Source organism: Chrysemys picta, chromosome 5 (assembly GCF_011386835.1).
Source record: "Chrysemys picta bellii isolate R12L10 chromosome 5, ASM1138683v2, whole genome shotgun sequence".
In the NCBI taxonomy this organism is placed as follows: Eukaryota; Metazoa; Chordata; order Testudines; family Emydidae; genus Chrysemys; species Chrysemys picta.
The window spans coordinates 63,817,119-63,832,382 of NC_088795.1; the positions used below are offsets into that span (position 1 = coordinate 63,817,119).

The 15,264-nt window shown below is 41.2% G+C and overlaps 1 protein-coding gene across 1 annotated transcript in view; it reads left to right on the forward strand.

Moving 5' to 3' along the window:
- Positions 1-2,609: 2,609 nt before the first annotated feature.
- GLRB (glycine receptor beta) overlaps positions 2,610-15,264 on the forward strand; it is a 112,984-nt gene continuing 100,329 nt past the window's right edge. The window contains exon 1 of the mRNA XM_065596484.1: positions 2,610-2,746. The gene's annotated coding sequence lies outside the window, so the exon portion shown is untranslated. The remainder of the gene's footprint in view (positions 2,747-15,264) is intronic.

Genomic DNA, 15,264 nt, shown 5'->3' on the forward strand with positions numbered 1-15,264 from the left:
TTTTCATCCATAGCTCTGAAAGCATTTTACACAGGTGATCAAGCATTAGGCCCATTTTTACAGATGGAATAGCTAAAGCAATGATAGGTAACATGGCCCCATAGATATTCAGTGACAGAGTGGGGAATACCACCAAGACTCCCAGAATTGTGCTCAATCTACTAGATCACAGACACAAATCTGAACTCAATCTTAAAATGAATGGCAGGATAGTGGAGCGTGGGGAGGGTGGAGGATGACATGACTGTGCTTCTTGGTATATGCAGGAAAGTGCATGGCAACAGCATTCTGCAGATGCTGGAATCTGTGAAGCTAAAGTCTGAAGAAGGCCTGGAGAAATTTCATTAGCAGAGCTTAAGCCCTTCCATGGGAAATTCCAATATTTAGATTTTTTTTTTTCATTCTGAATCAGAACAAAAAGTCTAAATTTACAGTAAACCAGAAATTCTGAAACGTTTCAATTTGGAAACATTTAAATGTTTTATTTAGAGGATGGTTTCATTTTGATAATTCAAAATGTTTTATTTCAAGAAGGTAAAAACATTTCATTTTAATAAGATAACTTTTTGTTGCAATAATGTTAAAATACTGTAAAATATTCACCATAACACATGCAATATATACTATATTAATATTTAATATAAAAGTGTTATGAAACAAAGTGATATGAAATGAAGTCAAAACAAAATGTTTTACCTTATTAAAACCAATGAGAATGTTGAAACTTTCAGCTTTCTCCTATTGAAAAAGTAGTCAAAATCAACACATTCCTATGAAGCATTTTGACTTGGATGAATCTGCATTTTCTGATGGAACCACTTGAAGGTTTTTCAACCAACCTCTATTAATCAGTGAAAGAAAAACGATATGAAGATGTGGGTGATAATTTTTGCAGTGGACTAGTCACGACAGACCCATACATGGGAGATGTTGCAGAGGTAACCATGTTAACCATGTTGACAAGAGGTAACCCCACGCTGGCTAGTAAGAGGTTAATGGAGCCCTGGGGAGGCTGCGGAGAAAACAGCCAATTAGAGAGGGGCTGTGAGGAGCAGCCAGTCAGGGACGGGCAGGTTCATATAAGAAGGGCTGCTGAGCAGAACAGCTGCAGTTGTCCCCTGGAGCTCAAGGAGGGAGTACTGAGGGAGGAGGTAAGCTAGCACCTTGGACAGAGAAGTGTTGTGCAGGATCAGGGGAGAAAGTGTGAGCTCCTGGCTGACTGCTAAGCTGAGGCCCTGAGATAAGAGCAGAAAAGGTGCTGTGGTTGTGGGGAAGTGGTCCATGGAAATAGACTGAGAGGTTGGAAGGGATGCAGTGTGTGGCTCCCATTTACAGGGTCGCTGTGCTGGGATCTGGAGTAGTGAGCAGGCCTGGGTCTCTCTCTCACTCCCCACTGAAGCTGTGGCTGGACTGTGATACATTCCCCCCAAAGGGGGGGGGGCACAGAATGTGGCACAGCTGGAGGGCTGTGTCCTGAAGAGGATGCTGTGGTCCTTGGAATGACATGGGTCCAGGAGCAGCAGTGACAGTTGCAAGACATCACCAGAAGAAGGTGCACTGGCTAGCAGAGCTAATCCCTGGGATGGCCAGCAGGAGGTGCTGCAGAGGTAAGTTGCACCCCATCACAAAGGGATTTTATAGGAATTGTAGGAAGAGGGGAGTTCAAGATCATGAATGATATCATGGTTATGGGGTTATTTAGTAGCTTCAGCTCTTAACCAGAGCTTCAGTTTTATCTTTCTCAACATAGCCTTCAATCTAGAAACCACTGCACTAACGAAACAGCCCTCATGTTCCACCACAAAAGTAGGCAGCATTTAAAAAGCAACCCAACCTAATAAATAACTATCAACCATCCCTAAAATATTTGTGGCTGCCCTGTAATGTCAGTTCATTTCCATGTGAAACCTGGCAAATTTGGAAGCAGCAGCAGCAATGTTTATCAGTTCAGCTCCTATTAGCATTTCAAATACAAATTCACGTTTTCAGGAGTTTATAGCCAACACCATAAAAATGTGTTGCAGACTGAATTTGGCATGAATAAAGAGAATTTAAAATGGCACTATGAAGGAATTGTAAAAAGTAGTTATTCTGCATGCCTCATGGGTTCTTTTCTACTAGTAATGATATTATAAAGCTCTGAGCATATAAACATAATTCCCTCTCCTGGTGCTAGACTTGAGGACATGAGGTTCTATCAGTAATTTCAGCCAGTAAGTGGTTGACAGTACATCAACTTTTTAAACTACACTCTTGTTTGGCAATGTGTGAAAACTGATTTCCATAGTTGCTGCTGTGGAAGGAAAGTCAATCTCAAACAGTGTGGTGAGGACATGATAGTTAAGCACATTGGACTGACTTTTCAAAAGTGGGTGTCCAAAGTTAGGCTGCTTGTCACACAGTGAGCTGGCCCTTTAAGAGGAAGGGAGCTCAGTTGCACCTGTGCCAGTCTTAGACCACTTCTCCAGGTGGAAGGAATTAATAGAGGGTTCACATGACAGAAGCATATAATTCAGAACTAGGCCTGCTGGGAGATATGAAGGGCAGCATGAGCTCAGTGATGGAAAGTCTCAAAGGTGTAGATGGGTTGTGGGAGTTATCAAGACATAAAGCCTTGTTGTAGCTCCTGGGTAGGAGGCTTAGAGAGTGTAGTCTTCAGGGAGTGGAGTCACCTAGGTGTGGGGAGCTAAGCGTGCTACAGGAAAATCTCAGCAAGGACAGAACTAAGAACCCTGCAGCAAGGATTGTGAGTAGAGCTATGAACATGATTGACTTATTGGCTTGCTGGTATTCAAAAACAGGTTTGGGTTGAACTTAAACTTTTGGGGATTCTTGGTGAATTTGGAAAAAAGTGGAAAATGTTTGGGGGTTGAATGAAACATTTTGTTTAGAGGTTAGGCATTTTGAACACTGCTTAGTAAAAGCAAAGGAAGTGAAGGGCTTGACTCACAAAACCAGGGAGGTGGTGCTGACCTCAAAGGGAGCTAGGCACCTAACTCCTCTTAGGATTCACAACTCTAAATCCTCTTGTAATGTGAGGGTTAACTTGGCCAGGGCTTTCTCAAGAAAAACCACAGATGAGGAAGTAGTAGTACTAGTGGTGCTGCAGTCCCCACTAGCCCAGTGCTTAGAACATTTATCCAGCATATGAGAGACCCAGATTCAAATACCCACTCTGCCTGATTCAGAGCAGGGACTTGAAACCAGGTTGCCCACCTCCCAGATGAGTGCCCTACCCATTGGGCTACAGGAGGGTATTCTGGTGTGGTGAAAATTATTCCTTTCCCCCCTCTGTGTACTACTTAAATAGTCAATTGAGCAGAAAGAGAAGTACCCATGGATAGGGTACTTGCCCATTATGTGGAAGACCTGGGTTCAAGTCCCTGCTTTAAATCAGCCAGATTGAGGGGTTGAACCCAGGTGTCCCACACTAGGTGAGTGCTCTAATCACCATAGCCTTCTCCTCTGCCCTTTGTGCAGGCATGCTCTGAGTACTGGAACAGGCCCTGCAGGTGAGATAGGCAGAGGAATTGCTATTTTTATGAATCCCACTGAGATTTAGGTGTGTATGGGCTAAGGGTCGAGTTGTTCAGTGGTGTCAGGACATAGGTAGCTTTGCACGTGCCCACCAACAAAAACTCAGGTGCCTATAGGGGTAAGTGGTGTTTTTGTGAATGCCACTGGTCCCTAAATATTGCAATTAAGTGCCTAGCTCCCCCTTGTGAATCTAACCCATCTTCTGTAGGGTCTTGAACAAAAAATGTGGATGTGATAGGAGAGGAGTGATCAGACTTGTAGGCCAATGTCTCTTACTTGGCTTTCTCCCTTTAGTTCAGAGTGAAAGAGTTTCACTTCCTGCCAGGATGCCCCATAACTAAAAATGAACAGGTCCACCCTTTCATTCCCCTAAAACAAATTCCTCCTACATTTCAAAGAAATTTGATATTTTTGTGTCTTCAGAGGTATATCAAGAAAAGTACTGGAAGCTTCTCATTTTGATCTGCAGCTGTTTATGTATATGCCAAGTCAGAATAATAGGAAACTAAAAAATAAGTAACGAAGTGAACAATAATATTTAGAAAACTGCATGTTTTGGGGATGTGGGGAGGAAATTGTACCTCTTTCTAAACTGGACACATCACCTCCAATTTAATATTAAATCTGAAACTCTAGTATTTCATTTTTAATAGCCTTACTGCTGTCTCAACAAAGTAGCAAAAATCTGCCGCCTCCTCTCCTACATGGATTTCCTCAGACCCATGAAAACTCCTTTTGGATGGAAGTGCTTAAATAAATGCTTGAACTATAAGAATCCACCGAACTCTAGGAAGGAATTCTCCTCTGAAGTGGATCTTCCTCTGTCCTTTGAAAATTGAAAACACATCTGGGAAATGTTAGATGCACATCTACACATTCAATTCTATGTATACAAAATAAAATATTTCACTAGATGTTACTAGTGCAGGGACTGATGTAGAGAGAATACTTAACTGATTCTAATGAGTAATGGAAGTGTCATCTAAACAAAAGTGTTTCACATGATTTGGGGTCCTCCAAAACTTGACACCATCTGTTTGAACCATTTTACATCTACTTAGAACTTTAACTTAACTCTTCATATTATAATGTAATTATACACTGAAAGGTTAGTGTAAAAATGAGGTTCCATGTCAATGGTTTCCATATCCACTTTGAAAAGTAAAAGTTTTTGGTTTTGTTTTTCCTCCCTATGTACCCTCTAAATTCAACCTGAATCTGTTGTCTTTCTGGATCACACATCATCTGTGTACTATGCAAGAGCAATGTCACCATATTCACTAATAGTCAGAAAGCTAATGCAACTGAAAATTAACTCTGCTGATGCTATAGAAGCCAGATAAAAATACAGTTCATTGTCTGTCTCAAATTGCTCATAAAGTATATATTTCTGAATACACACAGACAGCATTCTTTTTAAGAGATGGTCACTTTTGTGACTTTAAACATTATGGATGGTCAAACTGGTTTCAAACTCTTGACTGTTTTTTAGAACCAAACCTTGTTTTACTCCTGCTGTCTGATTGGGACTGTAATTGATCATGCTGAAATAGCCTGAGAGAGACTGTTCCCAAAACTTTGGCAGGGACATGTAGCAGAAGTGCTGGAAAGCTGATCAAAGCCTGCTCTTACAAACTTCCAGCCCAATTTTGCACATAGAAGTCTTGGCTAACTCAGGTAAACTTCAAATAGGTGCCTTATCCAAACTGAACATGGACTTTGAACCTTTTCAGAGTTGTACAATAATTAAATAGGATTCCAGAAACCTTAGTACTACATGATGGCCATCTTAATACATTAACCTCACTAACAATAGCCAGGAAAGTGATTAATCCCCTTATTCTTGAATCAAACCACTGAACTGCAATTATAACACAACTAAATACATACCCACAAAAACTGCAAGTTGGAATGAAGTGTTAAACATTAGTAAGCTTCCTCCCCACCCACTGTTATGGAATTTGGTTTTAAATTTATCAAATCCAATCAGAATGGAAGTTACTCTGCCAGAAGAAATTGATTACAGGCAGTACAGACTCAGGCCCTGTGTAGCTGGGAAAACTGTAAAATATAATGACACTGTGTGTTCAATTCTAGGTTAAAGAATGAGGTAATATAGAATATGCTAATGAAATCAAGACTCACCAAACAATAGAGGACTATAAAGAAATAGGGAAGGAATTAAGAAATGCACTTTTCCTTGCATGGGCAGGATATACAAATGATTGGAAACACTCACTCCTCTCAGGAAGATCCTAAACTCTATCTGACAGCTGGCTGGGTTGAGAGAGACATTTTATACTATTATGTCAAATCTTCAGGTAACTTAGCCAATACTCAGAGCAACTAAGTTCACAGCTCAGCTCCCTGAGCTCATAATATTTTAGTCTAACTGTGTTTATATTCTGCTCAATGTTTTTGTTTATGAGTCTCTTTATTTTTTAATGTATGCCAGGTAAGATTAGCTTTTGTTTTAGATAATTTGGATCACCTGTGTGGAATGTTCCTGGGGACAATCACAGCTAGGTGCCACCTAGAGAAGTAAATTGGCTTCTGAATTTAGTGGTAGAAGCAGGAGTGAGGTAATGGGGTTTCAACCCTCAGGCAAAGGAAAGAGCTTGTGATCTCCTCCCTGAAAGGTAATGAGAAGAGGCTGGCTACAGTAAGTGTGGGCACATAGTCCCAAAGCCACAAAAGCACCTAGGAGCATAACTTACCACTTTAGGAGCCTGAGTACAAAATTTAGGTGCCACTGAGATCCTCAGTCCATGCTAAGCTGCATCCTAACCTATTAGGCATCTGAACTCACTTGTCCTCTGAATTTTCCCCTAGAAAGCACCTAAGCTTCTGCCTATGTGCATGCACATTGCTGCCTCATGCCTACAGAGCCCAGTCAAGTAGGTGTGCTCCGAATGCACCTACCAGATTGGGTCCGATACAAAATCTAGCAGGAGGAGGAAATGAAGCTTCCTCTGTGCCACCTCCTTTATAACTTTTAGCCCAGTGGTTGGAGCACTCACCCAGGATATGGGAGACTGCCTGATGGGGAGAAGATTTGAACAAGGATGTCCACCTCTCCGGACAGTGCCCACTGATATGATATGTGATATTCTGATGTGGGGCTTCTGGTCTCTCCTGTTGAAGCTGTTTCACTTTGGGTAAATAACTAGTCATTAGAGTAGGCCAAAGAGTCCTCCCTTCCTCTGACCCAATGAGTAGTTAAGTATGACTATTGGCTAGCTTAAGTGGCTCCCCAACTAGCATACTGGCTTTTTGTGGATCTCATTCTTAAGTGCCTGTCTCTCTCCCCATTCATTGTATAGTGAGCCTGGGCACCTAACTCAGGCTTTGCAGATTCTGATGACTTTCTAGATGCCTAAAAGTTGTGTTGCAACACTGAGCATTGCAATGCCAAAGTCCCTTTGTGGGTCCAGGCCATGAAGAACTCAATGATTGGAAGGGTACTAGACCTGATTAAATGTAATTTATTTGTAAAGTTTAATTGTTCTGACTTTAGGATCCTCTCCCAGTAGTAGACAATTGAGGTCAGATTTTCCTTGAATACTGACTTCATACTCCAGGCCAAGGGTGATGGATTATTCCTAAAAGTGGGGGTGGCCACGAGGCCCTACCCACTCCATGCCCCTTCTCTTCTCTTCCCCCCCCCCACCCCAGGTCCTTCCCCACAGCCAAGCCGGAGTCAAGTCGTGGAACCGCAGACCCTCCACCTGCCCAGCCTGGTCTGGGGGTGGGACCTCGGCATCTGAAGAACTGCAGCTGGGCCATGGTAAGAGCCTCCTGGGCAGCTGTGGGGAGCCGTGGACCCTCCACCTGCCCTGGGCAGAGAGCCCTGGGGGTGGGGACACAGGAAGGGGCTGCTCTGGGGCTCTCCCCACCCTAGGCAGGTGAAGGGTCTGCAGCTCCCCACAGCTGCCTGGGCAGCTCTTATCCAGGCCAGGCTCCAGATTTTGGTCTGGCCAAGGGGCAGGTCCTCAGGGGGGAAAAGGAGAGGTCGGGGCTGGGCTATGACTCCTTGGCCCCGCCCTGTTTCAGAGCCCCTTCTCCAGGCCTAATTCCATTTCTCTGGTAGGCCTCATTCTCCAGTGCCTTTACACCATGGGCCAGATCCTCTGAGTGCAAACTGGACTATCTGCATAGATATCAGTGGAACACCTGTTTACACCAGCTGAGGAGCTGGCCCCTTGTGGAGTCATTTACAACTCTGAAAAACATAGTAGAGAATGACGCCACACAGTACCTTGCCATAGGCTGTACCTGCATGTTACAATCAAGCCCATAATTATCTAAGGCAACTGTTTTGTTTTTTTTTCCCCCAATCATTATACAAATCTAAGCAGGTCAGTAGTTTCTTTCAACCATATCAGCTAAGGCTAGGGATGCTTTGCAATTCAATACACCCTACAAGTTAACTGGCATTCTCTTTGCTGCTTAAAAATCACAAGCAATTGTCCTACACTTAATGATAGATCAACATAGCTATGCCAGTCGGAGTGGAAAAAGCACACTCCTGATTGACATAGCTATACCAGCCTAACCCCTGTGCAGACACAGCTATGTTGATGGACAAATGCTTCTATTGATTTTGCTAATTTTGTTTGAGGAGGTGTTCCTACTGACTGGGAGAGGGAGGAACCCTTAAGTGGTGTAGGTTGTGTAAACTACTGGATTATACCAGCATAGCTGTGGCACCATGGCTAACTAGTATAAGTTCATAGTGTAGATATAGCCAAATAATCCTGGAGATCTGGCCCTCACAGAATAGACCATGGAGCCTGCCCAGAAACTGTATTGAGTGAGGGCTAGAGACAGTGAAAGACTAGGATGAGTGTGGATCCTAAGGAGCTAGCAGAAGATGTCAGGGTCTCCACAGCAGCCATCCCATTGTCCCCCTCACACTCATCCTGCTCCCTGGCAGCATGGCTGCCTGTGATTTCCTAAGCCACAGAAAGTTCTGGTCCTGCTGATCTTAAATGTTTAACATCCTCATTAGTCACTAATGAGGTGGAAGGTAGTTCCTCATCCTTATGTGACATGAATATAACATCCTACTTAACTTGGAAAAGTCTGCAGGGCTAGTGTGAAGATCATATATGATATCCCCTGCCCCATGCCTCATTCAGTTCAGTCACTCCCCAGTCGCTTAGTTTCCACTCCCCACAGAGTATGCAGGAAAGAGGTCCCACAGAGGCAGCGAGGGGAAATCCATATTCAGAGAATCCCTTCTATGCATGGTGGCTGAGGGGACAATCCATCTTCCCATGTACATTGTTTTTTAATTCTTATACCATTACACTTGTAAAGCATAGTATTTAAAACATTTTCACAATTTCAGACTTCCTCATGAATTTGTTTGAACTCTATCATCAGAGTATCAGGATCATATAAAAGTACTTTCACACTGTGATCATACTAATTCTGTTTTATTGCTCTGGAAGAGCACTTTCATTTATGCAGGGGTCCTTAATTCAAATAACTTTACAGTCACTCAAGTTTGTCAACTAGTATTTAGTAATCAGTAAATTATAAAAATGCATCTCAAGTTAGAAATTCAAATAATGTTAACAATTAAACATCAATTCAAAATGCAGTTTCCCCAGGTTATTAATAGAAAAAATCCAGTCACTTTTGCACATGTGCATGTGCACATACAAAATGTGACATTAACAAACCCTCAATATACACACTAATTTTATAATGGCCTTACTTTCTTCTGAAATGCATCCCCTAGTTATAACCACAGATAATTAATTTACCTTTTTTTCCCCAAGTTTACCAAACTTATGTTTTAAATAAACTAAGGTAAATATTTTAGGATTCTAATCCCCTTATGTATCAAGCCAAGCTATGACTTTTTTCTTTGATTATCTGACACTAAAGCTATTTAAGTATTCAGCGCTTTGCTACGTCCTGCCCTGAACATACTTCCTTAACTTTGCCTCTGCATGTTCGCTATCACTTCCCGTTTAAGCTGTAATGGGCTGGTCTCAGTTCATATAGTGTAGGGTCCCCCCACCCTACATTGCACATAACATGCCAAGGTCTCAGCACTCTTAATAATCACTTAGGAGCAGAGCTAGTGCTAGGTATACGAAGACTAAGCAATTGCTTAGGGCCCAGAACTGCTCAAGGGGGCCCCTTATTATTAGTATGTGTTTGGGGGATGGGGGCAAAATATTCCTGCTTAGGGCCCCCAATGGGTTAGCACTAGCACTGCTTGGGAAGAAGAGCATCTAGTCATTAGGCACAAATAGAGCTAATCCTCGCCAATAATGCCACAAGTGTCAGATATATTGTAGACAGAATTCTGTGTGGCTGAAGTACAGCAGCATGCAGTGCAAGCTGTAACCACCATGGGACTTCTGGTGTGGCTCAAGCTGTTCCAGCTCTTGGAGGCTGCAGTACACTTGCATTCCATGAGTGGCTACTGGCCCTGCAGCATGTAGACTGGAAGCAGCAGAGTGAGGAGTCACAGACACAAAATAGACTTCGGGGAAGGCAGGGGCAGGGAGTAATTCAGGTTTGCACCACAAAGGCAGAGTACAGGGCTAGCTACACCTTGGAGCCCCTGCAGTGTATGGGCTGTAAACAGCAGAGAGAAGAGGCACAGAACAGAGAAGTGTGGCTTTTGAGGGGTTAATTCAAATCTACCCAAGGGAGGAAGTATGTGCTGTCTGCATAGTCCTTCCCTGCTGTCTCTGCCAGCCAAGCAACAAGTGGAGTGTGGGAGGGAAGAGAGTAGGGTAGAGCTAGATTTGAAGGAGACAGATTCAAACTAGGAGAGAACAGTCAAGAGGAGACAGACTCTGACTATTTTTCCTCAGCCTGATTCTTGTGAATTGTCCCAGTTTTTCCTTTTGGACAGGAGGGAGGTGGGAGAGGAAAGACAATGACCTCTTTTCTTTTCGCATCCCCAGCAATCGTCCATATCAGCCACTGAAATACTACCCTATGACAGATCCCCATCTCCTGACCACAGCATCTCAGGTTGTCCTCTTTGAAGTTATAATCAACATACAGCAGAAGAGTGGAAGAGGAGAGCTAAGGAGTGGGGCTGTACCTTGCAACCTGTAACTTTTTCTTGGGCACGGAGTGCTGAGAAATTTTCAATCCTTTGTTCCCAATATGAACCTTATTACTCAGACACAAGTAAACATACAGCTAAGGAGTTGTAGAGAATTAAACCATACATATGCTTTCTGTAGCTCGAGTGGGGGAGGGATAGCTCAGTGGTTTGTGAGTTCAATCCTTGAGGGGGCCACTTAGGGATCTGGGGCAAAAATCAATATTTGGTCCTGCTAGTGAAGGCAGGGGGCTGGACTCAGTGACCTTTTGGGTCCCTTCCAATTCTATGAGATAGATAGGTACACTTTCTGGTTAACTTAAAATAAAGTTGTCACCTGGAGAGCAGTATATCCAAGTATAGAAAAATTTCTTAGGCTAGAGCTGATGTTGTGAATTCTTTAATTTGCTATGAACGCTCCATCTGTCTGTTCATGTTCATTGGGAATCTTGAGAAACAGAATTTTCAGTTTGGTTCAGAAGATGTAAAGACTATAGGCTTTACTAGTAATACAAGTTGATTCCTTTATGGATTGAAAGTATGAGACTCTAAGGAATATGCCTGTTTTCTTAACAGGTCTTGGATGTTACCTAAGAGAAGATCTACTTTAGTGATCAGCCTTCCTGTCTCCTCATTCATTCAGTGTCCAGGTGCTCTTCAATGAGGAAAGGAAGCAAAAGTTTTGAGACCATGTTTTATTCATAACTGAGGGTATGCCACTTTAATTCCTATTTTTTAAAAAAATCCTTAACAAATCATCATAGAAGACACTCTTTGTGTGGGTATTCACACCAGGACAGACAAAGTCAAATAATACAAATGCATGGAAGCAACCATGACGGGTAAGATTATGGGTTTGCAGAAACTATTGTACATTGAGGCACAATGGGAGGCAATAGAAGTTTATCCATCCAATCTCTAGCAGCAGATCAAGTCCACAATCAGAAAAAAAAATATTCTCAAATGCATTAATCAAATTTATTTGAAGAATTAAAATAAAATACTGGATTGATTGGGAACAAATTGTTGACACTCTAATATCACTTTTTGCATTTGTGGGAATAATGCCTCTTGCCACTGTCTCCACCCCTTAATGTGGATATTACTCAAAGCCAGAGTTTAGTTCTAAAAAGTATCAAAAAAGATGGCATTTAAAATTCTGGCTAAGGCCTTCATCCAAATCCCAGTGAAGTAAGTGGAAATACTCAATGTGATTTCAGCAAGCTTTGGATCAAGCCTCTCTTGCTGAAAGAAAAATGCATTACAATATGTCTCGAAAAACACCAGTGGTCAGTATATGATTAAAAAAACTTCAAAAGATACAGCAAGATGAATTTATTATTGTAATAAGAAACCCTAGACACTTTTTGGAAAGGCTGAGCTATGTAGATTAACCAAAGGAACTTCTTTCCAACCTGATTTGAATTTTACTTTTAGGGTCTATATTGAGCTACAACCTTACAGTTTCTTCTCTTCTCTTCAGAGGCTACTAAAAGATTAAAATTAAATATAGAAACATGACAAAATACAAGCATGTTTCCAAGTGTTTGACTCATTTTCTAGATATCTCTTACCATAAGTGAATAATATGCAGTCAGTATTTCTTTCTGAAGGCATTAATTTTTCTTTCTTCACAAAACATCCCATGTATTCCCATACCCTTCTGACTGTGTGGCTGAAGATGCAATATTGATATTTTTCATCTGTGTTGTGCTTTGAGGAGTTCAGAACAGTCATACTTAAGTGTATGTATAAAGTACTTACTATGATTCAGAAGATGTTCTGTATTAACATTAATCTTTTAGTGTTACTGCTGTACAATACAAATCTATACAAAATGTATCATTAGTATTTTTTCTTAATGTGAGGTACTGATGATGCTTTAAAAAGTTCTTTCAATAAATGTGAGGTCAAAAAGAGAATAAAGAAGTCCAAGCCTAGAATGTTTCATAGGGATATGAAGCTTTGGAGCCAATTGTCAAGCCCTGCCCTTGTGCCCATGCTGTGGAATGCCTGATGCCAATACCTGTACCCTTGTGGGTGATGTTGAATAGATACCAGAGACACTGACTGAATTGGAGGGGGGGTGTTTGGGGTAGAGTGAGGGAAGGTTCCCCATGGTTGAGTGCCAGCTGTGGGAAATGGTAAAGGGCAATGTTTCCCAAAAACTGTGCTTTAGGCTGACCGTTCTAAGTGCAGCTGAGAGAGGTATCCAGTCAGAGATCTGTCCCCCTCCACCAAGGCAATTGGAAAGGGACAAAAGAGCGATTTCTTACGATTCCACAAAATGTAACAAGTGTGTTGTGGAAATGCCAGCCTGGGGAGACTGGCCTGACCATTTTCTCTCCAAAACAGATCTGTGCTGTAGAGTTGCTCCTGTGCTGGGAGAAAGAGGTGCAGAATGCATGGAGATAAACATGGGGTTTAAGAAAATCATGCACTCCCAGCACCGGGCCCAATGATTTGAAGATCAGTCAGGTGTAGGGTTGTTTTACATAGGGAAGCATAATTCCTTTACCTCTATTTCCTGTGTATCTATGGGCTAAGATTTGACCCTTTAATACTTAAAGATTTGTCAGTTTCAGCATGACAGACAAAGATACACATTTACTATGTGTTCCTTTATTTTGCTTCTATCCCTACTTTTTATTCCATTTTAGATTCAAGCAGGCAAACCTTATGGCAGGCCTACACATGATACTCTCCTAGTTGCAGATGCCTACCTGTGGAATTCATTTATTTGTAACTTTAATCCCTGAACTTGTTCAAATAAATAAATAAATAGGTCAATAGCAGAGAATCATTGGGATAGATGAAATTAACTTAAATCCCATCCATCTGTGTTTGCTGGCCAATGAGAATTTTTTGCAGCATCATTTGGTACATACTCAGTAGCTGGCACTTAATTTAGATAGCATTCAACTGCATACCTCAAAATGTAAGGACCCAATACTGTTCCTATTGAAGTGAATGGGAGTTTTGCTATTCAAAATCAGTCTGTATGGGATCAAGCAAACACTCACACTTCTCATTCACACTAGATCGGTTAGTCTATAAGGTGCCACAGGACTCTGTTGCTTTTTACAGGTCCAGACTAACACAGCTACCCCTCTGATACTCACACTTTTGTATCTCTTCATTGTTTCTTATACACTTAAAAGTCACTTCTAAACAAATATCTACCCCCCCAAAAAAAAAGCTTGTAAATTATTCCTAGGACAAAATAAAGCTTAAAATTAAATAATATTGGTAGAAAGGCTGATAGATGAAATCTCTTGGGATTGTCAAACAGCACATGCTGTTTGACAATCATTATACAGCACTTGATATATCAACTTCTTGTTTTCTCCTATTTGTTCCCATTATGTTCAGTCTGCAAGGGAAACCTTTCCTGACTCTTGGAGGTTTGTGTTGGCCCATCAATTTTACTTTTTTAATTTAATTTAGAAGCCACGTGCTCACAATAAAATCTCATAGCACTGGCATACAATAGAAAGAAATAAGAATGTTGATGACAGAAGTGGCACCAGAGGGATCTTTGTTATTCTTAGCTACAGACGCTTCCAGTCTGAACAATAGCTTGTGTTTTGTTTTTTTGTCCCCCCCCCCCCTTGATTTCACCACCATCATATTGTCTGCTTCTCAGGGCTGGAATCTCATACCTTAGATGTGTGGAAAAGCTACAATCAGAAGTGGCAGGTAGGCAGGAAGTTTGCAATAGGTTATCAAAACTGAAGAGTCAATAAGAAACTTTTAAAGTCCAAAATATAAACAGTTTCTGAGTGTTTTTTGAAGTGCAGGTCTCTATTCCAAATCAGTCCACACTTTGTCTACTGCTGACCTCATATCTATAACAATCTATGGAAGGAAAGTTAGAAAAAAAATTAGGAGTATCTGTAATTCTAAAACGCAGTAAGATATTAACAGCATGGTTTTCATTTTGTGTTCTCAAACTCAATAAATTAGATACCCATTGTTTCTAAGTAGGATGTAGGACCCTATATTGTTCCCATCAGAATCAACTATAAAAATTCTAATGACTTGCATGGGAGTGCGATTAGGGCCTTAATGATAACTTCATTAGTAACTTTGCTTCAGGATCCCCCCCGCCCCCACAAAATTTACTTTCCACATCTAGAATTGATAGTTTACAACAAACTAAACACACGATAGGCCAGATCAAACCACTAATTTCTTTTTAACAGGATTGTACCAATTGATTTAATTAAATGCTGCTTCAAAGTTGATACTTTTTTCTGTAAAAATAACAATTCAAGCTTGAAAATATTTGTGGAGAAGTATTGGGGGTTGAAAAATGGAATCCAGACAAAGAAAAGATCAGTCCAGCAGCAATCAATTGAAAACAAATGTTTTTGCATGCCTGTATAAGGCCATGGAAGCTGTAGATCAAGTTTGTAGGTTGGGGGGTTTTCTTTTCACTCTATCATTTTAGCTTTGCCAACCAGAATTATTTTACATTTATTTGAATGTTTGTAAGCTAATTCGAGTTCTGATTTTGTAAATACATGGCATACAGTAGAAAATGTTACAAAATGACTATACATGAATGATTTTTGTGCTAAAGGCAATCTGAAGATATACCAAACAATTTTTTCTCACTTATTGTCCATGCACTGCAGCTTTCA